We start from the raw sequence: 23,163 nt of genomic DNA on the forward strand, positions 1-23,163 counted from the left end.
TTTTGTTTTGTTCTCTGTCTCCCCCTTCTAGACTGTGAGCCCACTGTTGGGCAGGGACCGTCTCTATGTGTTGCCAACTTGTACTTCCCAAGCGCTTAGTACAGTGCTCTGCACACAGTAAGCGCTCAATAAATACGATTGATTGATTGACTGAATGAATTTGTTCTGATGATTTTGACACCTGTCTACATGTTTTGCTTTGTTGTCTGTCTCCCACTTCTAGACTGTGAGCCCGTTGTTGGGTAGGGACCGTCTCTATATGTTGCCGACTTGTCTTTCCCAAGCGCTTAGTACAGTGCTCTGCACACAGTAAGCACTCGATAAATACGATTGAATGAATGAATATCTTTGGAGAAGCAGTGTGGCTCAGTGGAAAGAGCCCGGGCCTTGGAGTCAGTGGTCATGGGTTCAAATCCTGGCTCTGCCAACTGTCAGCTGTGTGACTCTGGGCAAGTCACATCACTTCTCTGGGCCTCATCTGTAAAATGGGGATAAAGACTGTGAGCCCCATGTGGGACAACCTGATCACCTTGTAACCTCCCCAGCGCTTAGAACAGTGCTTTGCATATAGTAAGTGCTTAACAAATGCCATTATTTATTAATACTCACTAGATACACTAACCCAAATTCCTAACTAGGTGGGAACATAGATACTGAGTAGGCTCATCATTCAGCTTTCTTATGGAAAAGTTCTAGAACCATTTCAAAAGACAGGAAACAAAGAAAATCCTCTTTTCTTTGATAAAGGATAAAGCACTCACACCTCTGGGAATACTGTGGCATGGCATCTGTTATTCAATCCCTCACCCCATCTCCACAGAGGCTCTTCCTATCCTAAGGCAAGGAATAAGCCCTTGGGGGCAAGAAAACTAACCTCCCCTCACTAGCATACCACTACAAGTCATAATCTCCTAAATCGTATTTAATGAGCGCTTATTGTGTACAAAGCACTGTACTAAGCAGTTTGGGAGACTCATCCCTACCCACAATGTGTGTGTGTGTTGGGGGTGGGGGGGAGACAGACATCAAAATAAATAAATAAATTGCATATATGTACATAAGTTCCATGGGGCTGAGGAAGGGGTGAATAAAGGGAGCAAATCAGGGCAATGCAGAAGGGAGTGGGAGAATCTATTCTACCAATAATGCAAGTTTAGCACAAAAATAATCAACCACGATTTCCATTCAGTAGTGAAAGTTGAGGTAGAACCAGGCTTGCTCTGCATTGGCTACATAAATGTCTAAGATGCAGTCTTTCAGCAACTTAGGCAAAATGTTTCTTACTACTCATATTAGATTTCAATGGTAAACTTCTTGAAAGCAAGAACTACACCTTATATATAAACCTTATATGTTTATATATCATGAATAAACATGTTTTATATACATACATGTGTAGGTATAGATATAGATAGATAGATATACCATCTATCTCTAGACTGTAAGCTCCTTGGACAGAGAAAGGGTCTACCAACTCTGTTATATTTTACCCTCCCAAGTGCTTAGTACAGTGCTCTGCTCACAGTAAGCGCTTGGATACAAGACACTTGTATAAACTATTGCCAATTCGTAATAATGAGAAAGAAAGAAAAGTGTGTTAAGGGGAAGAATGAATGTAGTGGCCTACAGGAAGGGTCATTTCAACTTTAAAATACAGGTTTCAAGTGGACAAATTGCTTAACTGAAACTACTGTAAATCACAGAACCAAAGAGGTAGGAGGAAATCACATGGTCCAGCCCCCAGCATTCATTTGAGACACCTCCATGGAACTTATGTACATATCCATAATTTGTTTATATTAATGTCTGACTCCCCCTCTAGACTGTAAACTCACTGTGGGCAGGGAATGTGCCTACCAACTCTGCTCCACTGGACTCTCCCAAGTGCTTAGTGCTTTGCACATGCTATGCACTCAATAAATAGCACTGAGTGATTACCGAAGTTGTAATAAAAGGAGCACCCTAAGCATAGTTCATCAGTTCCTCTATACAGCCACCTCATTTCTGCATGGCCTCTCTACATACAAATTCACCCCAACACAAATTCAACCTAAAATTATTTGCACTGTTACAGTATAGGAGAAAAATATTAAGAGGTACTGAAAAGTGTAAAGTTTTCAGATTAAAGGATAACTTGTGGGTTGCTGGGCTATTCCAGATGGCATAACATGCTTGAAAAAAACTGATGAGGTGAAAATAAAACAGGAAAGACAAGTAATTGGGTGCAGGCACTTACTTGTGAGTGTCAAGAAAGGGCTCATGTGCTAGGCTTGGGCAAAATCTGCCTGAGAAGGTAAGGAAGAGTTGAGGGGAACATAGGAGTGTGCACAGGCTTCTTCAAAAGATTGCCATGTTGGTCTTCAAACTACAAAGGGAATTACCTGAGAAAAGATGAGGTATGGATTGAGACTACAGCAACAATGGAATGATGAAGGAAAAATCAAAGGCCTTAGAGTTTTCTGCATTTAGCAGCTCTTATCAGGATTGACTGGAGTTCAAAGAGAAAGCAATGTGCACAAATCAACGTTACTTAAGTGTTCCTTAAGCGGCATATTTTTTAACCTAATTCTTTTTTCTAAAAGCACCCAGCTAAAAGAATGTAGTCAGCAACAGAGTGCCCAAAAAGGAAATCCATAAAGAGTTTCACTCAACTCCTTCATTTCATTTCTCCTGAAATTTGATATATGGCAAGGAGAGGAATCAAACCATCAAATAATCAATAGTATTTACTGAGCGCTTACTCTGCGCGGTGCAGCGTATTTCTAGACTTTGAGCCCATTGTTGGGTAGGGATCATCTCTATATGTTGCCGATTTGTACTTCACAAGCGCTTAGTACAGTGCTCTGCACACAGTAAGCACTCAATAAATACGATTGATTGAATGAATGAATGAATTAAGTGCTTGGGAGATACAAGAGCATTAATAGACATGATCCGTACTCTCAAGAAGCTTATTATCCAGCAAGGGAAGGCAGACACTAAAATAAGTTACAGGTAAGGGAAAGCAAGAGAGTACAGATATGTACATAAGTGCTGTGGTGGAAGAGGATAGGGCTTAGGGGGTGAGAGAGTAAGGGGGAAATGGGGTGAGGGAAAGGAGATGTTAATCAGGGAAGGCCTCCTGGAGGAGATGCAATTTCAGAAGGGCAATGAAGATGGGGAGAGGTCTGCAGGATGTGATGGGGGAGAGAGACCCAAGCAGGAAGGAGGTAGAGCACAAGAGGTCTAGGAAACTGGTTTTAGTGGAGCGGAGTACGCATGCTGGGTTGTAGTGGGTGAAGAGTGTGGGTAAATAGGGGGAAGAGAGTTGACTGCATGCCTTAAAGCTAGTGGTCAGGAGTTTCTACTTGATGTGGAGCGGAATAGGCAACCATTGGAGAGTTTTATGGATTGGGGAGATTTAGAAAACCGATGTGGAACTGGAGAGGGGAGAGATGGAGGCAGGAAGGTCGGTGAGGAAGCTGACGCAGTTGTCGACCAGTTGTTGAGTCGACCTACCACAGGTGCTTGAACTGGCCTGGGGGCCATTTAGATGGAGAGGAAGGGGCAGGTTCTGAAAATGTAGCAGAGAAAGAACCGACAGGAATTAGTGGCTGAATGTGTGGGGATGAAAGAGAAACTGAGTCAAAAATAATGCCACACTGGTGGGTTTGAGAGACGGGAAGAATGTTGGTTCCGGGAGAGGATGGGGATTTCCAAGCAGGAGGAGGGTGTGAGCAAGAGAGAGACAGCAAGGGAGATGAATGCAAGACACAGTGCCAGAAAAAAGCAAGGGTAGATAGCATTTCTGGGAGATGGGGTGGTCTACCATGTCAAAGGCTGACACAGAGAGAGCAAGTTCAGTGGATGGAGGAGGAAAAAATCCAGATAACAGAGAGTCAAGGAGTTCGAAGGCAGGAAATGAAGGTGGCCAGAGAGCATGGGAGCGGGGAGAGAGGGAGGCAAAAAAGAAAGGAGAAGGGCAAAGGAGGTGGGATGAGGGACAGAGGGGGTGGGACAGTGGACTGCGCTAGTTTGTAAAAGACAATCCTTGTTACATATTAAAATGAGGAAACTGAGGCACAGAGAAATCATATCATTTGTGCCATGTCTCACAGTGGATTAAATGACAGCTAAAATCACAACCTTCAGTTCTGGGGTTTCCTTGTCACTGATTAGCCCACTGAACTACACTGCAGGTCTCTTAAATGCTTGTGGCCAATTAGTTTTGATGAGATTTAATTTGTCCAGTGTGCTCAGTGATTGGTAGCTTTTCCTTCAGATGAAACGACTTCAGATGAAAACTAATCAGTTGTAAGAGTACAGGTACAGATCACTGAACTGAGGATGTCAGGTCTTCAAACCATTTAGTAGACTTGAAGGGCCATCTAACATTTGAATGAAAATCTACTACCAAAGCTGCCAAGGTGGCTACTTGTCAGCATGCCTGTTCAAAAGTCATATTGGTACAACCCTAAAGGAAATTTAAATCTGAGAAAGGGAGGACTCTGTCTTTCTCCTGCTTAAATTAAGCTCTGAAAAGGTGCCAGTTGCACAAGGAACACGGATTGAGAAGGCAGCCAAGAAGAACCTGACTGGAGGACAATACACTAAAGACTCTATTGTTTTAGGACCAGAGATGCGTGATTAGTTCTTTCTGAAACAAATCTATTCTTTGCCCAACTCCGAGAGCAGGCAACTACTCCTGGTGCTTTAAACTGAATCTCTGGTCATTTAAAAGCGAATGAAACTGTTTTGAGGGAAATCCAATTTCATGCTAGAAATGTTTACTTCCTCACCCAGCCAAGCCCAAGAGCTTCACCGTAATGATGTGCATATAAGACTGATGACCTACATACAGGACAGATAATCTGCAGAGCATTGTTCTAAGCACTTGGAAAGTACAATTCAGCAAAAAACACAATCCCTACCCGCAAAAGGCTAAGGCCATTCCCCTGCAGTGTGAAGATTTTTCTTCCATACTTGCCTTTGCTGGTTTTGAATACTCCTGGTCATTTATCTGTCCAAAGTTTAACCCACTTTAGAAGGATGGATAATCTGTTTTAGCCCAGGGGGCTGGGTGTGGTCGCCTGAAACAATTTCTCGTCTGCCTTTCATGAAAAATCCTGCGCATTCACGTGGAGGGTTCCACCCTTCCAGCATCTCTGATAGGGAAATCAATCAATCCTATTTATGGAGCTCTCACTATGTGCAGAGCACTGTACTAAGTACTTGGGAGAGTACATTACAACAAAATTAACAGACACATTCCTCCTTCCTCCCTAGTTTACGGTCTAGAGGAGACAGACATTCATATGAATAAATTGGTAATTTATAATATATAGTTTTAAGATACATACCTGAGTGCCTATATTTAAGTGCCTATCTACCTTCTCTAGATATATACCTAGAGAAGTAGTGTGGCTCAGTGGAAAGAGCCCGGGCATGGGAGTCGGAGGTCATGGGTTCTAATCCCGGCTCCGCCACTTGTCGGCTGTATGACTTTGGGCAAATCACTTAACTTCTGTGCTTCAGTTACCTCATCTGTAAAATGGGGATTGAGATTATGAGCCCCAGGTGGGACAACCTGATCACCTTGCATTCCCCAGCGCTTAGAACAGTGCTTTGAACATAGTAAGCGCTTAACAAATACCATCATTATTATTACCTCATTGATGTTAAGGTGAAGCTGCACTCGTGTGCCTTGTGACACAGTCCCAAAGTTAATCTAAAGGAATGGAAGCCGGGGAGGAAGGGCAGGGGGTTCCTAGGCTTTAAGCAACCAAGTATCCAGTATGGTAGAACAGAGTTTTACCTCACCAGAAGGCTGACTGATATTCATTGATCACATTTTTAATTAATAGATTTGGATACGGTCAGAGTGAATTTCAAGGTCCCGGACTCTGAAGAGATGGAGGCTGGAGAGGGGGCTTCATGCCCAAGCTGGGTTTCAGAAGATGGAGAACGTCAGGGGCTATCGCTGTAGCATTTTTTGCTGTTCGGGAAGGTGGGACATGGCACAGGCTCCCTACTGCTTCTCTAGCCCTAGTGAGAGGGGAACCATTCCACCATCCCTGTTGCACCTCCAAAGACTGGCCTATCAGAGCACCACAGAAACTCCTCCTGACAAGGCCTCCTTTCAACTTCCCTAGCCAGGTATTGCCTCAGCTGTGGAGTAACAATGATAATGGTGCTATTGGTGAAGCACTTATTTATTCATTCATTCATTCAATCGTATTTATTGAGTGCTTACTGTGTGCAGAGCACTGTACTAAGCGCTTGGGAAGTACAAGTTGGCAACATATAGAGACGGTCCCTACCCAACAGCGGGCTCACAGTCTAGAAGGGGGAGACAGACAACACAAAACATATTAACAAAATAAAATAAATAGAATAAATATATACAAATAAAATAGAGTAATAAATATGTACAAACATATATACATATATACAGGTGCCGTGGGGAGGGGAAGGAGGTAAGGCGGGGGGGATGGGGAGGGGGAATGGGGGAGAGGAAGGAGGGGGCTCAGTCTGGGAAGGCCTCCTGGAGGAGGTGAGCTCTAAGTAGGGCTTTGAAGGGAGGAAGAGAGCTAGCCTGGCGGACGTGGGGAGGGAGGGCATTCCAGACCAGGAGGAGGATGTGGGCCGGGGGTCGACGGCGGGACAGGCGAGAACCAGGTATGGTGAGGAGATTAGCGGCAGAGGAGCGGACAGTGCCGGTTGGGCTGTAGAAGGAGAGAAAGGAGGTGAGGTAGGAGGGGGCGAGGTGATGGAGAGCCTTGAAGCCGAGGGTGAGGAGTTTCTGCCTGATGCGTAGGTTGATTGGTAGCCACTGGAGATTTTTGAGGAGGGAAGTAACATGCCCAGAGCGTTTTTGGACAAAGACAATCCGGGCAGCGCCGTGAAGTATGGATTGAAGTGGGGAGAGACAGGAGGATGGGAGATCATAGAGGAGGCTGATGCAGTAATCCAGTCGGGATAGGATGAGAGATTGAACGAGCAGGGTAGCGGTTTGGATGGAGAGGAAAGGGCAGATCTTGGCGATGTTGTGGAGGTGAGACCAGCAGGTTTTGGTGACGGACTGGATGTGAGGGGTGAATGAGAGAGCGGAGTCGAGGATGACACCAAGGTTGCGGGCTTGTGAGACGGGAAGGATGGAAGTGCCGTCAACAGTGATGGAAAAGTCAGGGAGAGGGCAGGGTTTGGGAGGGAAGATAAGGAGTTCAATCTTGGACATGTTGAGTTTTAGATGGCGGGCAGACATCCAGATGGAGATGTCCTTAAAGCAGGAGGAGATGCGAGCCTGGAGGGAGGGAGAGAGAGCAGGGGCAGAGATGTAGATTTGGGTGTCATCAGCGTAGAGATGATAGTTGAAGCCGTGGGAGCGAATGAGTTCACCAAGGGAGTGAGTGTAGATAGAGAACAGAAGGGGACCAAGAACTGACTCTTGAGGAGCCCCTACAGTAAGGGGATGGGAGGGGGAGGAGGAACCTGCAAAAGAGACTGAGAATGAACGACCAGAGAGATAAGAGGAGAACCAGGAGAGGGCAGTCTGTGAAGCCAAGGTTGGATAGTGTGTTAAGAAGGGGGTGGTCCACAGTGTCAAAGGCAGCTGAGAGGTCTAGAAGGATTAGGATAGAGTATGAGCCGTTGGATTTGACAAGCAGGATTTGGCAAGCAGGAGGTCATTGGTGACCTTTGAGAGGGCAGTTTCTGTGGAACGTAGGGGACGGAAGCCAGATTGGAGGGGGTCGAGTGCCAAGCGCAGTACCAAGCGCTGGGGATAGATACAAGATCATCAGGTTCACATGGTTCCAGCCTAAGCAGGAGGGAGAATAGGGACTGAATCCCCATTTTGCATATGAGGGAATTGAGGCACAGAGAAGCGACTTGCCCCAGGTCACACAGCAGACAAGTGGCAGTGCCAGGATTAGAATTCAGGTCCTCTGACTCCTAGGCCTGTGCACTTTTCACTAGGCCACACTATTTCCATGTACGAAGAGGGGAGGAGGAGTGGCTCTGCCAGGTTCCTGTTGCTTGGCTCACTCCTTCCTTTCCACATCCCCCCTCCCCTGCCGCTGTCAGGGGGGCTCTCTCCGCCCCAGCATCTGATGGGCGCTTTAGGTCAATATACCTAACCCAGCATGAGAAATGCCATTACCAAGAAAGACCAATGCCCCATCCAGCCCAATACTCTCCATCTCAGACTGTGAGCCCCAGGTGAGATGAGGACTGTGTACAACCTGACTGTCCTGTACCTACCCCAGTGCTTGGCACATAGGAAGTGCTTAATAATACCCTCATTATTACCTCTAGAAACATTAGGCTGGATGTCAAGGAAGGCAACTGCCACTGCTCTTCCTAGCATTCTGTTGCCACTGTCAGAAGAAGTAGAATGGATATTTTACCCCCAGTTTACAGATGAAGAAACTGAGGCCCACAAGTCATGTGACTGGCCCAAAAGTGGCAAAAAAAAAAAAAAAAAAGGATCCACGGACTGGTCTCCTGACTCCCCATCCTGTGCTCTTTCCACTAGGCCACACCATTTAACATCTCTAACTTTCCCTCTAGAAAACCAATATAGGTCTCACATTCACTACTTTATCCAAACCCTTCTTGAACCAAATGACCATGTCCGTCTTGTACAGCTTCCCATGGTAACAAATTCATATGCTTAACACCTGCTAAGTGAAGCAGTTTCCTTTCAGTTGTTTTGAGTCTTCCTACCTTCAAGTGTCAATGGATGCCCCCTTGTCCTGTTATTGTGGGATTTGGTGAATACCGATTTTGTGTTTGCTGTATTCCCCTCGACCTTTGTTTTTACAGATTGTAGAGTCCTAATGTTTTCCTCATTTGGAAATGGCACCATTCCCTTCAACATTTTGTGTCTCTTTTAACTACTGTAAACTTCTTGAGGGCACAGATCACACCAAGCTCACACAGTGCTCCGCCTACACACTCAATAAATACTGTTCTGAAAAGAACCCAGGCCTGGGAGTTAGAAGACCTGAGTTCTAATCCCAGCTACACCACTTGTCTGTTGTGTGACCCTGGGCTAGTCATTTAACTGCTTTATGCCTCAGTTACCTCAGCTGTAAAATGGGGATTAAGAACGTGAGCCTCACGTGAGACGTGAACTATGTCCAATCTGATTAGCTTGCATCTACCCCAGCTCTTAGTAGAGCAAAAGACCCAGGAAAACAGGCTCTCTGACAGAAAGGTCCTATGCTTCTTTCAAACACAATTAACAGTCTTTCAGTCAGTCCTGCCTCTAACCCATTATTGCTCATGCTTTCCCCCTTGCCTGGAGGACCCGCCCTATTCTGCTTCTTCACACCACATCCCTTCCCGCCTTCATAGCTTCTGAAGCAGGCCTCAACTTCTCCATCCTTCCAGTCATGTCAACTCATTAGCCAGTTCAGTCCTTCTGTATGTATTTATTTATTCACTCGCCTTGCCCACTGGCGATCGAGTCACTGATCGCCACCCACCCTCTGAGCCAGCTGCCCACCCTTATAAGAAGAGTATCGTCAGGACCAGGCTTTCCTTGTTCGTCCATGGGCATTTCACATGGGTCTGGATAAAAGCCTTGCTGAATTACAAAATCCATGGCTGAATCGCCCCCCTTCATGCTCTCAGCCCCTCTTGGCCATGGCTGAGCCAACCACCTTCCCTCCCCCAGCATGTTTTGCGCACAGCCGGCAGTCATAAGTGCCACCGCTAAACCAATGGGAATCCGTGCTGCCCCTACTCCAGGCCATCCTCGGGCCTCATTCCCACCCTCATTCCCACCCTTGCCCGGAGCCAATGGGAAAGACGTAAGCAACAGCTGCTGTGACTGTTGGATGCTGAGCCATGAGGGGTCTGAAACTCTGTTCCTCTAGCCACAGTACCCTATTGTGCTCCGTTTGGTTTCTATTTTTTGTGTTCATCATTGTCCTCATCTCGAATGCTGTTTTCACATTTTTATTGCTACTATTTTCTTATCATATCTATCACCAGTTCTCTCTCCCCACCTTATTCTAATCTGGCCTCTCCTTGGGGGGCCAAAGGGGCTGTGTGTCAAATTCTCACCAGGGTATTCTTTCCCAGTGTGTGGTATAAAGTACACCCAGTACACCCAGTACATGCTTAAGAAATACTATTACTACTACTACTATAAAGTGAGGACAGTTGCTTCTCAATATCTTAAATTGTTCAGGATTCTTTAATGATTTGTTTTTCTATCTTCCCAGGAATTGATATAAGTGACAGACATGTAATTACTGGAGCTGGCCTTTTTTTAAAAAAAAAAAAAAAAAAGGATAGCCAAAACATCTGTCTTCTTCCAATCCTCAAGAGTTGTTAATTCAGGGTTCCTTCATTATCGGGAAAATTCTGAAATACGAAAGACTGAGACCTTATCAAATATAGAAAATCGGATTCCTATTTTAAACTTTAAAGGTCAGAAGTGGCTGTGCCTCAGGACTGCTCCTCATCATCTACTTGAGGGAAGAAGTGCTAGATTTAATTGGTAATTAACCATGGAAGATATGTGATTCACTCTGGCATGAAAAAGGAATATGAACCCCTCCTCTAAAAATATAAATGATCTAAAGGCAACAGTGAAAATTTAATCATGGCATTTATTCAGCCCTTGGCATGTGCCAAGAGCTAGACTGGTTACAAGTAATCAAATTAGACACAGCCCCTCTCCCACACAGGCTCACAATCTGAGGAAGGAGAGTGATGGAGAAACCGAGGCACAAGGAGTTTAAGGAACTAGCCTAAGAGTACACAATATCACCTGCAGAGCTGGGATCAGAAGCCAGATCTCCTGATTTCCAGTCCCATGTTCTTTCCGCTGGGCCATGCTCCCTCCCTAGTTGCCAAGCTTCAACTATTAGTCAAGTTCATTTCTGAAAACTTCAAGGAGTACATTACACATTCTGGTTTTAATTTTTTTAATGGATGTCAATATTGCCCATTGCAAAGGGAAGAGCACCACTGTCACTGGTCCTCTCCTGCTTGTCTTACTTCATTTTCAGGCTCTGCTCTCTGCCCCAGCTGAGGATCCCTGAAAGTATTCCAGGGAAATCTTACATAGAGCACAACGTGATAGGTAGATCAACCCACCGCAATGAACCGCACAGAGAAATGGGAACTGACGCCAATGGGAACACCCGGCTTCCCCCAAGCCTTCCCCAGTCTGGAACAACTCCTCTCCTTGGCTTCATCAAACCACATTCCTCCTCCAGGAGGCATTCCCTGATTAACCAATCAATGGCCTCTATTGAGCGCTTACTGTGTGCAGAACTCTGTACACTAAGTGCTTGAGAGAGAACATTACAACAAAGGTGGTAGACACGTTCCCTGCCCACATCGAGCTTACAGTCTAGAGGAGCTTCCCTGTCATGCCACATCCCATCAGCCACCTGAACATTCTATCGAAGTTAATAATAATAACAATAATAATACTAATGATGATGGCATTTATTAAGTGCTTACTATATGCAAAGCACTGTTCTAAGCACTGGGGAGGTTACAAGGTGATCAGGTTGTCCCACAGGGGGCTCACAGTCTTAATACCCATTTTACAGATGAGGGAACTGAGGCACAGAGAAGTTAAGTGACTTGCCCAAAGTCACACAGCTGAGAATTGGCGGAGCCGGAATTTGAACCCATATAACCTTTGACTCCAAAGCCCGTGCTCTTTCCACTGACCCACGCTGTTACCGACTGATTTATCCCCTTGGGTCTATTATTTAGGTCTCCTTTAACTAGGGCACATTTGTCTATGTCTATCGGCTCAAATCAATTAATCAATGGTACTGATTGAGTGCTTACTGTGTGCAGAGCACTGTACTAAGCACTTGGGAGAGTGCAATACAACAGAGCGGGCAGATACGGTCCCTGCCCGCAATAAGCTTTTGATCTAGACGGGCTCCATTAGACTGAAAACTCAACGGCAAGCAGGGTCCACCTCTTCCTTTTTTTGTATGTTCCCCAAGCACCTAGTACAGTGCTCTGCCCACAACAGTCCTGTAAATACTGATACTGGTTCTATCACCTCCCCCTGCATCCCTGATCATCCCCTGCTGCCGCTGCTTCTGTCTCCAAGGGCTGAGCACAGGGTAGGTAGAAGGCACATAAACACCCAGGATCCATGACACTCTGTCACCTGGGGACTGGCAACCCACCCTCCATCATCTTCAAGCAGCACCGAGATTGCAAGTCGGAACTGGCTTCAGTCTTGTGGGATGGGTAGGGTAGAAGAATGGGGACTGAGGAGGAGAAGAAGAATCGGGGAGAGGGAAGACCAATGAGGGGATGGGGGTGTTTCTGTGAAGAAAAGCTCTAACTACTGAAAATTTTGGAAACAACCCCCAGAAAACTAGGGTTTCCAGCCCTGAGTTCCTTGCCCAGGTTGGATTCTTTTGGCAAACAGATACCTAAACATGACTTGACCCTGCTCCAACTTAAGAGTTCCCAAAATCTTGGCTGAGAATAATAAAGTCCATTTCCTACGTGAGGTGTCTCTCTATTAGTGCAAATGCAGGAAAAGTCTGACCTCTTCCCCGTCTACTAAGACCCTTTTGCCACTACTACTCAAAAGGAGCTGAGAATGGTACATTTATTTTTACATTTTATCATGTACTTCTCTGACCTACCAAAAATGACGTGGGAGGTCTCATAAACTTAGAAATTCCTAAACTCAATGAGCAAGAGCAAGTGTTTGATAAAATGAGAATGCTATAGTGTGAAGTCATTGTTTACATTGGCCAGGGAATGCTAAATTGGCTTTGAAAAAGGCTGCAACTCCCTCTTCATCAAGTAGGACCCAGAACTCTGACTCTTTCCAACATTTAAAGAAGACTTGGCATATAATCAAGAATACTAGGGAAAGCAACTGCTCCACAGAAGAATCATCAAGATAAGACCACAACTAGGACAGATTTGATGCATGATGGGAGACATTTTGCCACCTGGAAAATTCCTGTCAAGGCCAGTTTACCTAACTACATTGTGCAGGTGTGTGTACTCACACAGACCCATGACTTTCTGCCCCCTGTTGACCCAAGAGATTAAGCAGCTTCAGCAGGCCGTTTTGCAAATCACAATATTCCAATAACCTCCGAACTCTGCCTATGGAAACTTTTAGTTGCACACACAAGTCCAAAATTCAAAAAGCAAAAAGAAAACAGAGGCTAGAACAACCCCCTTCCCCCATCCTTTTAACTTTAAATTGACCGTGGGAATCCACAGATAGTCCACTAAAACAATATTTTTAAAAAAGATATTGAGGAATGCTTCTTTAGTCCTAATTTACGTGTTACTTAATTTAGTTAATTTCCCAGGAAGACAGAAAATTTCCGATTCATCTTGTTGGCCATTAATACCGGGCCTTCTCACATCTCACCTTCAACAATGTTGTCTTCAAACCAAAGAATAACTCTATCGCTTATCTTATTTATCCTTATACTATCCCAGTCAGGTAGGAGGAGGACCCATTTTGATTCTACCAGCAGAGAAACCAAATCCCAATCAATCAATCGTATTTATTGAGCGCTTACTGTGTGCAGAGCACTGTACTAAGCGCTTGGGAAGTACAAGTTGGTAACATATAGTTTGATCAGGGACTGGCTGAACACATGGAGCTAACTGCTAGGTTGCTAAACATTTTGCAAAGACCTTATTAGTGATCGGCAGCTTTTTTAAAGCACGGCCCACAGATGGACGTATAACCGCCTAAGTGGCCCTTCTGGAGGAATGAAGTTCACGTGTCTGGTCTAAGTCAGAGGGCTAGGTGCAGGCACCGAGTTTCCTGTTTTCCACTCCAGACCTCTTTTCTCTTCCCAATCACGCTTCAAAGTATATTTCAGTTTCAAGTATTTTGGGTGATGGGGACTGGCTGTACAATACACTCAAAATTCATTCAAACACTGCCATTACACATTACCCTTTGTCACATGGATCGAGAATTGACTAAAGAATCACAGCATCAGAGTGAAACCAATTTGACTTTGAGGCTTTCAGTTGGGTAACTAGAAGTGGGCTTTCAAAGATGACAAATCACGTGCTGTTCAACCACGGATACCACAGAGTTCAGGAAAACCACAGACAAGGAACTGTGCCCTTGGGCTGGGACCAGGTCTAACTCTACATTTTGTACACTACCTACCATACTATTGGTCAGTAATCCATGTTGTTCATCAGAAGTTATAAATTACATTTTCAACTGTTTGAGGAAGTTTTTAAATTTTATTTTACAATATCCCGGTACCAAGGACTCAGGTGTGAATGGATAAATACATGAAGGCCCCCCAACAGAAGCTAAGCAGCAAATTAAAGCAGTGACAAAGTTATACAGTCTTTCCAAAGTTGATAAACAAAGTCCAAACATGGGTTCACCGATAACTGGCGGCACCATACTTTCCTCCCAAAACTATAAAGAAAAAAGTGACGCTAATTACGTGGAAATGGAGGCTTGACATATGATCAGAATTCAGATATATCTATTTTAAGAGAGTGGAGCTGTACTACAGAGGCTAAAGGGGCCAACTAGAGACTACTGCTTTATTCTGGGGGGGAGGGGGGGACACCCAGGAACCTTTTTTAAGCCAGGCTATGCTCTCAAATCATCTCTGACCCATAGCGACACCATGAACACATCTCTCCCAGAACACCCCACCTCCACCTGCAATCGTTCTGGTAGTGTACCCATATTGTTTTCTTGGTAAAAGTAGGGAAGTAGTTTACCACTGCCTCCTTCCGCACAGTAAACTTGAGTCTCCACTTCGACTCTCTCCCATGCCACTGCTGCCCAGCACACGTGAGCTTTGACTTGTAGCAGATTGCCTTCCACTCACTAGCCACTGGCCAAGCTAGGAATGGAATAGATATTCCTCTGCTTGACTCTCCCTCCCATAGTTGAGACTGGTTAAGTACTGGAAACTCTCCAGGTGCGACCCTGAGAGGGGCAAGACAGGCTAATGCCCAAGTTAAAATATACTGAAGACAAATAAATGGTTCTAAAACTCAGAAAAACCTAGCTCTCCAGCCACCAACTCAATTTCCTATTTCTAGTCTCCACTTTAATTTAGCCAATGACTTTCCCCTCCACCCATCCATTCTTATTAATCCATTCACTCTAAATCTTTCTTCCCTCCTGTTTCTTGTTTCGCTGCTATTTCCTCTCTTAATTTTCTCTGATCTTGTCTTCCGGTTTCACTTTCATTTTTATTTGTGTCCTGCTCCTTTTCCTTACATCATGTTCTCTTTATTCTCTCTCTTTCCCTGTATCTACCTTTCTTTTGGTTGTTTCACCCCTGCCTTGTCCTTGCCAACTCCTATTTTATTTTTGCCTCTCCTTTTCCTTCCCTTCTGTATTTCTCTTTCCTGTCCTTTGTTCTGAACCACCCCCACCCCATTTCCTGACCTGATTTAAAAAAAAATTAACCTGACTTGCTCATACACACTAAGCCACCAGCTCATAGGTGAGCCACTGGAGAGGGCCCAGGCTACTGGCCCTTGTGCATAGCCATCAGTGAAAGAGAGTAGCACTTCCTACAGTGCTCTGCATGCAGGAAGCGCTCAAATACCTGATGGATTGATCCAGGGGTGGCTTGAGGAGGTGCCTGGAAGGGGAATGTGACTCACTCCCAGTTTCTGCCTGTTACTTTGTGGTCTGGTCTGGGGAAAGTGACAGGAGGAGCCCAAACTCAGTCTCAAGTACCCTGCAAAGGCCCAGGTTTTACAGCTCAATTGTAATTTTAAAAGAAAAGCCCCAATGGCTTGTGTGGGCAAATAAGTGGCATAGTCACTTTAAATTGCTATGTGGCCAGTCTATTGCAGAACAGAGAACAAAAAGTGGAGCCTTGCACAGTTTTGAAGTCTGAGGCCTGCCATGACCTGTCAGCACTGAACATGACTGACAATGAATGGTTCAATGACCAAAACTGAATGTGGTCAGAAACTCATTTCCACAGTGTGTTTTGGGGGGGGGTGGGAAGAGGAGAAAAAGAGAGGGAAAGAGAGAGCAAGAAAGAAGCAAGCAGTGCTGTCTAGTGGGTAGAGCACGTTCCTTGGCTCTAATACCGACTCCACAACTTGTCTGCTGTGTGACTCTGGGCAAGTCACTTCTCTGTATCTCAGTTGCCTCATCTGTAAAATGGGGATTAATACTGTGAGCCTCATGTGGGACATGGACTGTGTCCAGCCTAATTAGTTTGTATCTACCCCAGTGCTTAGTACAGTGTCTGGCACATAGTAAGTGCCTAACAAATGCCATGAAAGAGAGGGAGAAAGAGAAAGAGAAAAAGGGATGCTGTGGTACAGGTAAACTTGTCTAGAAAACTTTCCAGGTACTTCCAGACTGGCACAAAATACTACAGTTTGGAGGTGGCATCATCATGACAATCTCAATCTCTCTCTCTTCCTCTCCCCCTCAACCCTCCCCAAACCTCCCCACATATCTTGAAATGTTGGGCCACAAGAGGGGATCCATACCAAGCACTCGGGAGAATGCTATGAGTGAGAAGGCAAGATCCCTGCCCTCAATGAGTTTACAATCCTAGCAGGGGAGCTCAAATTCACAGGAACCAATGGGCAAGGTCAGACATCAAGGGAACAAGGAATAAAATGTTGATTTCAAATGCCCTCTCCCACACCAAGATCAATTCAACCCTGGCCCAGGATCCAAGCCCTAGTCAGGATTAGCGGTCAGTGGAAAGAGTCCGGGCCTGGGAATCAGGAGACCTGGGTTCTAATCCTGGCTCCCCCACTCACCCACTGTGTGATCTTGGGCAAGTCACTTACCTTCTCCAGGCTTCAGTTTCCTCATCTGTGAAGTGGGGGTTACATACTTGTTCTCTCTCCCTCTGAGAATGAGAGCCCCTTGTGGGGCAGGGACTGTGTCTGAAGTGATTGTACCACAGCTACCCACAGAGTAAGTGCATATGCCACAGGGAGTATACTATCCCACCTGGATTACTGCATCAGCCTCCCTGCTGACCTCCCAGCCTCCTGCCTCTACGCACTCCAGTCCATACTTGACTCTGCTGCCCATATCATTTTTCTATAAAAACGTTCAGAACATGTCACCCCACTCCTCAAAACACTCCAGTGGTTGCCCATTCATCTCCGCATCAAACAAAAACTCCTCATCATTGGCTTTAAAGCACTCCATCACCTTGACCCATCCTACCTCACTTCGCTTCTCTCCTACTACAACCCAGCCTGCACACTTCACGCCTCTAATGCTAACCTTCTCGCTTTGCCTCAGTTTTGCTTGTCCTGGCGCCAACCTATCACACACATCCTGCTTCTGGCCTGGAACACCCTCCTTCCTCAAATCTGACAGACAATTACTCTCCCCCACTTCAAAGCCTTATTAAAGGCACATCTCCTCCAGGAGGCCTTCCCTAAGTGCCCCCCTTTCCTCTTCTCCTACTCCCTCTGCGTTGCCCTGACTTGCTCCCTTTGTTCTCCCCCCAATCGCAGCCCCAAAGCACTTTAAGTACTCACCTGTAACTTATTTATTTATATTAATGTCTGTCTCCCCCCGCCCCATACACTATAAGCTTGTTGTGGGCAGAGAATGTCATGGTTTATTGTTGTAAATACTCTCCCAAGCACTTGGTATAGTGCTATGCACAGAGTAAGTGCTCAATAAATGCGACGGAATAAATGAATGAATATACCCAGATTCACCATCCTCGGGGAAGATCCTGATGGAAGCATTCATAGGAGGAACAGTGCCTGGAGCAAAGGGAGAGTGGTTAGACGGCACCATCTCCCTTCTAAAAAAGGCACAGAAAACAGGCCCCTATAAAAGTGCGATGAGATTACTGCCTCTACCCTTTCCTGCCTAAGGAAGGCACATGCCTAATAAACGGGGCTCAACAAATACACTCCAAAAAAAATCAAGGTGGGCAAGCGAGATGTCCTCTTAATTATTATTATGGTATTTGTTAGGCGGTCTTTTGGAGAAGACGACACAGCCAAGTCCTAAGGTAGAGACTGCAGGAGGCAGAGGACCAGCTGGGTTCCTCATCTCTCCTCTTCACAGAAAGGAGCCTGATTCCAGTGGGAACCAGAGAGCAGGAAGGGGGTGTGTTACATGGGTAATGATTAGGGGCCATAGTTGAGTCCACATAGTGTTAGAAAATGGGGTGGGGAAAAGGAGGAGAATCACGGAAAAGGACTCAGAAGAAGAAATGACCAGATTTAGGGAGCCAGCTGGAACATCACTGGATTCATGTGCCATTTCTAGAGGCAAAAGGAAGAAAAGAGACCAAAGGTGTACTTATTTCTAAGTATTGAAAGGTGATGGATAATAGTTCAAATATTTTTTCTTTTCATCGAAAGCTAGTGAACAGATGCTGGATATCATCTCTGTTATGGAATGAAACGTGAATGATGGAAAAGCTAAATAAGTCAGTGAAGTCTTAAGATGAAATACATCAGCTGTGGAAAGAAACAGCCAACTTGTATACCACTAAGATTGCCATTAGTAAAAATGCTCTGCTCTTTGGCTTCAGGGAAGAAACACTATGCCACCAACACATCAAAAGAGGACCAGTTTTAAATGTGGCATCTGCATTCCAATGCCAAGATTCAACGACAGAAGGTCCCTACAAGTGAAATGCTGAAATACAGCACTATTTCCAGCATCCAACCCTATACTAATAATAATAATCAATCAATCAATCAATCAATCGTATTTATTGAGCACTTACTATGTGCAGAGCACTGTACTAAGCGCTTGGGAAGTACAAATTGGCATCACATAGAGACAGTCCCTACCCAACAGTGGGCTCACAGTCTAAAAGGGGGAGACAGAGAACAGAACCAAACATACCAACAAAATAAAATAAGTAGGATAGAAATGTACAAGTAAAATAAATAGAGTAATAAATATGTACAACCATATATACATATATACAGGTGCTGTGGGGAAGGGAAGGAGGTAAGACGGGGGGATGGAGAGGGGGACGAGGGGGAGAGGAAAGAAGGGGCTCAGTCTGGGAAGGCCTCCTGGAGGAGGTGAGCTCTCAGCAGGGCCTTGAAGGGAGGAAGAGAGCTAGCGCGGCGGATGGGCAGAGGGAGGGCATTCCAGGCCCGGGGGATGACGTGGGCCGGGGGTCGATGGCGGGACAGGCAAGAGCGAGGTACAGTGAGGAGATTAGCGGCGGAGGAGCGGAGGGTGCGGGCTGGGCAGTAGAAGGAGAGAAGGGAGGTGAGGTAGGAGGGGGCGAGGTGATGGAGAGCCTTGAAGCCCAGGGTGAGGAGTTTCTGCCTGATGCGCAGATTGATCGGTAGCCATTGGAGGTTTTTGAGGAGGGGAGTAATATGTCCAGAGCGTTTCTGGACAAAGATAATCCGGGCAGCAGCATGAAGTATGGATTGAAGTGGAGAGAGACACGAGGATGGGAGATCAGAGAGAAGGCTAGTGCAGTAGTCCAGACGGGATAGGATGAGAGCTTGAATGAGCAGGGTAGCGGTTGGGATGGAGAGGAAAGGGCGGATCTTGGCAATGTTGCGGAGCTGAAACCGGCAGGTTTTGGTGACGGCTTGGATGTGAGGGGTGAATGAGAGAGCGGAGTCGAGGATGACACCAAGGTTGCGGGCTTGTGAGACGGGAAGGATGGTAGTGCTGTCAACAGAGATGGGAAAGTCAGGGAGAGGACAAGGTTTGGGAGGGAAGACAAGGAGCTCAGTCTTCGACACATTAAGTGCTTAAATGGGCCAAGGACCATGCTAAGCACTGAAGTAGGTACAAGATAATCAGATTGGACACAGTCCCTGTCGAGCAAAGGACTTGCCGTATAAGAGGGAGGGGGAACAGGCATTTTCATCCCTATTTTACAGATGAGGAAACCTAGGCCCAGAGAATTGAAGCGACATGCCCATGTTCAGACAGCAGGCAAGTGGTAGAACCGGAATTAGAACACAGGTCCTCTGACTCCCAGCCCTTGTGCTTTTCGCTACACTAGAGACTCAGTTTTCCTGGACTGAGTGTTTAGTTCACATGCCATAGGGCAGATTGCCAAAATCGGTGTTTTATGAACTGTTGACTGGCAAGAGCTCACAAGGCTGACCACTCAAGCGATGGAAGGACTCCCTGAAGTCTACTCTTCAAGCATGGGTGATCAATCCAACTAACTAGGAAGCCATCGCTGCTGATCGTAAGCTTTGGGAAGAGAATGTACGATGGCAGCAGAACAAAAAACGAGTAACCAGCAAAGTGACACCACTAAGGCAAAGCGGGAACACAGCAAAATGAAATCTGTAGCTATAGGAAACGATACATAATAGCTGTGGTCAGAGATGCTCTGCCCAAACAAACTCACTGCCCAGGTGCAGCCACAAAAGCTGATCTCTCATCCATTGCTAAATGGGAGAAATCCACCACCTCAGGATTTCTCACAGCTTTGCACTTAGGAATTTTTGTTATCCAGGCACAATATCCAACATCAGTTATGCCATAATTTATTTTTTATCCAATTAAAGCCCTAAATATATGACTCCTAGATCTTTCAAACTGTGGTTTCTTTTGATCTCCATTTAGACCAAATTAGCATATTCCCAGACTGAGCCCCCTCCTTCCTCTCCCCCTCGTCCCCCTCTCCATCCCCCCCCATCTAACCTCCTTCCCTTCCCCACAGCACCTGTATATATGTTTGTACATATTTATTACTCTATTTATTTTACTTGTACTTACCTATTGTATTTATTTTATTTTGTTAATATGTTTGGTTTTGTTCTCTGTCTCCCCCTTCTAGACTGTGAGCCCACTGTTGGGTAGGGACTGTATATGTTGCCAACATGTACTTCCCAAGCGCATAGTACAGTGCTCTGCACAGAGTAAGCACTCAATAAATACGATTGATTGATTGATAGTGTTGAAAAATCATTCCGAGAATAAATGTTTTAATATATCAAATCAATCAGTGGTGTTTACTGAGTGCTTACTATATGCAAAGCACTGAACTAAGCACTTGGGAGAGTACAACAGAACAGAATAAGGAGACAGGACAGAATTAAGAGACACATTCCCTGCCCATAATGAGCTTACAGTCTGGAGGATATATGTAAATACATAAATGTGAATTATAAAAGCAGATTTGTAGCTAGTCTGCAAGCCCGGTGTGGGCTCTCTATTGCTGAATTGTACTTTCCAAGAGCTTAGTACAGTGCTCTGAACACAGTAAGAGCTCAATAAATACAACTGAATGAATGAATGAATTTACTGCCTGTCTAGGCTATTTCCTCTAGCATTTCTTCTCATTATTTACAAAAGCAGGGAATTTTAATGTACTTGAATTTTGGGATGCCCATGCAGGCTTTGATTCTCTACTGCCTGTTGATTCATTTGAGACTTAGCTAACGGTATTTCATTCTTTTGATTGGTTGTGAGCAGTATTCAATTTTTACCACAGACATGCATTTTCATGCGGTAAAAATGCAACAGGTCAATTCTTCCCTATTGTCCCACAATACCCTGGAGACCACAGAGGGGACCAATATGGGGAAATGTTGCAGGAATCTGAGAAAGCAATCAAACCCTGCTCAAGAGAGTTTTCAAGTACGTAGTGCTTTAAATGGGATCGCAGCATCACCACAGGAAGACACAATCTCCTGCAATTTCTATTTATACCTTCATCTTCTATTTCTCTTCCTTAAACATGAAGCTGCAATTTTTCATTCTTTTTGCTTGATTTTCGCTCATAATAATCATGTGCCTACAATTGCAAAATGTTTCCAAATCATTACTAATGATCATCAGTTACATGACCAACCAGTTTTCTTCACTGAGCGAGAGGAGGTTTGCTCCAACTAGAGGTTCTGGACCCCAGGGAGAGTCACAGAGATTTCTGACCCGAGGATTTGAGAAGCCTGTGCTTGCTAGCAAACCACGCAGTTATCCATTTGGGGGGGTAGTGCCACGTAAGGGTGGCGGCGGCAGCCTAACCAACCTCCACCATTTCACCTCACACTCCATTTTCAGTGTGTTCCTTATCTGCCCCTCCCAGATAGCTTCTCCTCTATTAAAAAAAAAAAACAAAACAAAAACTAAACCGCTAACCCCATCTTTCTACAGCAACATCATACCACACTTTTCTGCACCCACCCCCCGGGGGGGGGGGGGGGGGGGGGGGGGGCGGGGGGCGCAAGGAACTTTATCCTAAATTCAATGGTGTTATTACCCTAAATTCAATGGTGTTACCACCTTTTGCATTTACCTTAACTACCCAACTATTTTGAGAACCACATGTTGGGGGGTGAGGATAGGGGAAAGAGACATCCTCCTAAAATCTATTCGGCTTTCCCAGCACACAAGCACCATCTGCCCACAAATCTCCAACTTCTTGTGGTACTGGGGAGATGGGCCTGGGCTGCAGCTGCTAGGAGAGAGACCCCTGCTTCCGAAGCATCTAGCCACCATCAAACATCCCTGACTAGTTAGGGAAGTCCAGGAATGCAACTGCTGTGGAGGCAGCTGGTGCTCCATTCCTAGACTTGGTCAAGCTTCCCTGCCCGCTCAACCAGTGATTTTGATTTTCAGGCTGTTCAGATGAAGCCCAAATTGGTGGCAACTTTTAAATGAAGTATTTTTCTTTGTTTCCAGAGCAAAGGTTGCTTAGCATTTTCAGTCCAAACAGGCAGCCCCAAACATCTCAACACATCGGTAAATCCTACCACACCTTTGAACCTAATACAGAAAAGTCAGATATTGCCTGTCTTGTTTATAAGGACATATTATATTGGCTAATAATTCTGGCTGATGAGACTGCTTCAAAAACAAAACTTGTTTTGAAAAGCATACCACTGCTAAGATTTTTACCATATTTGGAGATTTCTTATTGGGGTTTTTTTCCAAACAGGCGTAGACCAACAAACCCTGTTTCTTAAAAGGACAAGACACCAGCGTAGCCCAATTTATTTTGCTGAAATTTGCTTCGCAGCAGAATTCCTTTCCTCCTACACTGCAGCCTTGGAAGGCTGGTCTTTCCCACACCCCTGTGGCACAGGGATCCTGAATAATTATGTAAACTTCTTTGACAGATATTCTCAAAGGTTAGCTGGTACAGGTGAGCTGCAAGTGACAAGAAGTGATTGAAACAAGCCCCTCAAATCTCACTCCCTTCTGAAGCTGGGATCAAAACGTTCGCTGTGAAATGCAGCAGTCAGCGGCAAAAC

General features: G+C 45.3%; 1 protein-coding gene and 1 non-coding gene across 3 annotated transcripts in view; both read right to left on the reverse strand.

The window, feature by feature from the left end:
• Window positions 1–23,163, reverse strand: part of DAG1 (dystroglycan 1) — a 107,224-nt gene that overhangs the window by 37,300 nt on the left and 46,761 nt on the right. The gene's annotated exons all lie outside the window — the stretch shown is intronic.
• LOC119920392 lies at window positions 14,802–14,939 on the reverse strand. Its single transcript, XR_005448141.1, has one exon. It is a non-coding gene; the product is annotated as a small nucleolar RNA SNORA7 (small nucleolar RNA).

Source organism: Tachyglossus aculeatus, chromosome X1 (genome assembly GCF_015852505.1).
Source record: "Tachyglossus aculeatus isolate mTacAcu1 chromosome X1, mTacAcu1.pri, whole genome shotgun sequence".
Taxonomy (NCBI): Eukaryota; Metazoa; Chordata; class Mammalia; order Monotremata; family Tachyglossidae; genus Tachyglossus; species Tachyglossus aculeatus.